The sequence below is a fragment of the Pteropus medius genome, unplaced genomic scaffold (genome assembly GCF_902729225.1).
Source record: "Pteropus medius unplaced genomic scaffold, Ma_sr-lr_union100, whole genome shotgun sequence".
Lineage (NCBI taxonomy): Eukaryota > Metazoa > Chordata > Mammalia > Chiroptera > Pteropodidae > Pteropus > Pteropus medius.
The window spans coordinates 2,155,432-2,158,008 of NW_024342257.1; positions in this window are offsets into that span (position 1 = coordinate 2,155,432).

Below are 2,577 nucleotides of genomic sequence, written 5' to 3' on the forward strand. Positions count from 1 at the left end.
GAAGACTACTTTAGAAAGCCTGTTAGGCCGCTGCTATTTCATACCCAAGCTCCCAGCCCTGTGCTCCCAGATGAGTGCTAAATGTGTGACTTGCACATGAAACAATGCCGGCCAAAGTCCAAGGTATGATCCAGGGGTGCAGACAATTGAAGGGACTATGCCCTTCAAAGACATAGAAGTTGACTTTACTGAGGTACCTTCCCTAGTGATAGGAAAGGTAAAAGGAGACCCTCCTCGACTGATAACTGACCTAGAAATGTCCCAACACCTTCAGACCTTAGGGAGGATCCTCTGCCAAGTCACCCAGGAAACCCTAGAAAGTGCCCCTATCCCCTTAGGGAATTGGGTCCACCCTTATCTACCAGGAGATGAAGCATGGGTTAAAGATTGGAAGAAGGAGCCATTCCAACTGATCTGGACTGGCCCTCACACTGTTATATTAGCAGCTCCCACTGCTATTAAGTTTGCAGTTGTCACCCCGTGTATCTACTACACCAGGGTAAAGAGAGTGATGCCTCCGGAGAAACTGAAGACTTGGACTGCAGAGCCTCTTCCTGATCAGCCGCTCTGAGTCACATTACGAATATAGCAGAAATCTACCTGAAGATCTTCAGCCCTTCTCCAGCCACCTCTGGAATCTGGGCAGTCTACGCATTGGAAAAGCTTGAAGATTAACTATCCAGACTGTCCAGATATATGTTATCATCCTTTAGTCCTAACCCTCCTTTGTATACTTGTCCTGCTGTTTGCTTTAGGTTTGGCCTTGGTAGCACCCGCCGATTGGACTCTGAGTCAAAGAGTCATTTTAGCCCTGACCTATTTAGCCTACGTCAGGATCTTCTCGATTCTTACATGTTTAAGTCAAATCTCTCTTCAATACATTTCTAAAATCAAGATGTTGAAGCCCTATAAGAATTTAACGCGGCATCAAAAGGGGAGATCAAAGAGGAATTTCCACTCAAATAGCTAACCTTGTAATCGACTCTTTGTTCTGCTTCTGTAGACATGCTTGCTGCGTAGGTGGAAGGGCAGAGTGATCTCAAGATTAACTAAAGACTCACCCTCCCATTTGACTGTTCTGTCTAGATAACAGATGTATTGCCTAAGTTTCCGTCTGAAAATCTCATGCTCTAACTGCCTGTAGCTCATAGCAACTCCCGCGGTCTGTAACAGTCTGAGGACAAATAAACCAGTTGGCCCATGCCAACTAAGCCCTATAAAAGCAAAATTGCCCCTGAGCTCAGCACCTAGATCTTCGGAGTACTAAGTCTTCTGGGACCTCTGGCATTATAAACCTGAGTTCTCCAACTCTCCGAGTGGTGCTTGGTTTCTCATCGGTCTAATTTCGCATTTCTGCAACAGTAGTATTGGCCTTTATCTACACAAAACAAAACAAACAAACATGTGCACCTTAACATACCATCAGTAACACAAAATATGTTACCAGAGACTGGTCATTAGAAGGTTGTGCACACTACCAGCAATTCCCAGGGCGGACTAAACCAGTAAATTTCAGTAAATGGGGACTTCAGAATGTAACTTCAGAAAGGAATCTCAAGCAACTGGAGAATTTCACTCTGAACCAAAGTCTAGGGAATCAGGTTCTAGATGAAACCATCTCCCAGATCAAGCTGACCCACTAAGCCATCGACTGGAAAGCCAATTAGATTCTGAGTTCAACACAAAGAGAATAGAGCTCTGAACTTACCAACAGCCCTCAATAAAAGCAAAAGAGATAGTGAACTTAAAAATTAATGAGAAGTTCACTTTGTATCCCACCGTCACTGTCACCAAATCTGTTAAAGAACACATATTCAACCAAGAAAATTTAAAGATTGAATTTGCTTTATTAAATGATTTATAAATTAAGCATCATTTCATCTAGTAAATAGAAAGATACCTCAAGAATTTGAACAAAATGAAAGGTTTTTATAAGCTAGAACTGGGTGGGACAAATATTTTATATTTTTATTAGCAAAAAAATAAAATAAAATAAAATAAAATAAAATGATTGCTTCTGGCAAGGGCACTTTTCCTTAGGGGAAAGATAGTGAAGGTGTTATCAGGCAGATTACCTCACTGAGGTTAATGGGAAAATGCCAAACTGATTGGTTTATTAAGGTCACATTTCTGGAAGGGGCTGAAACTACAATTAAGTGTTGGTTTGCTGTCCTGGAGGCAAGCAATTTCACCTTGGTCTTGTTATTTATTTATTTTTAAACAAAAAGATTCTGTAAATTATAAGCAACAATCATTATAATTCAAGTCATATGGCCATGAGCCACATAATAATTTTCCACATAAGAAATGTCCAAATCTGTAGAGAATTTTAATGAAAGTTCATTTGAGCCCAAACCAATGACAGTTTCTTAGAAGCAAGATCACAAATGCTCCTGAGAATGAGTTTTGCAGTTTATTTTATGCATTTGGATTAAAGGAAAGACTATAAGGAAGATTACATGAAAGTGGGAGAAAGCAAAGCAAGGGTTGGGTTATCAGATTATGAGCTTTCTTAAGGGTAGTTATGCCTTTGAAGGGTATTACTTCTGACAGTTGTATTAACTATTTGCATAAGAA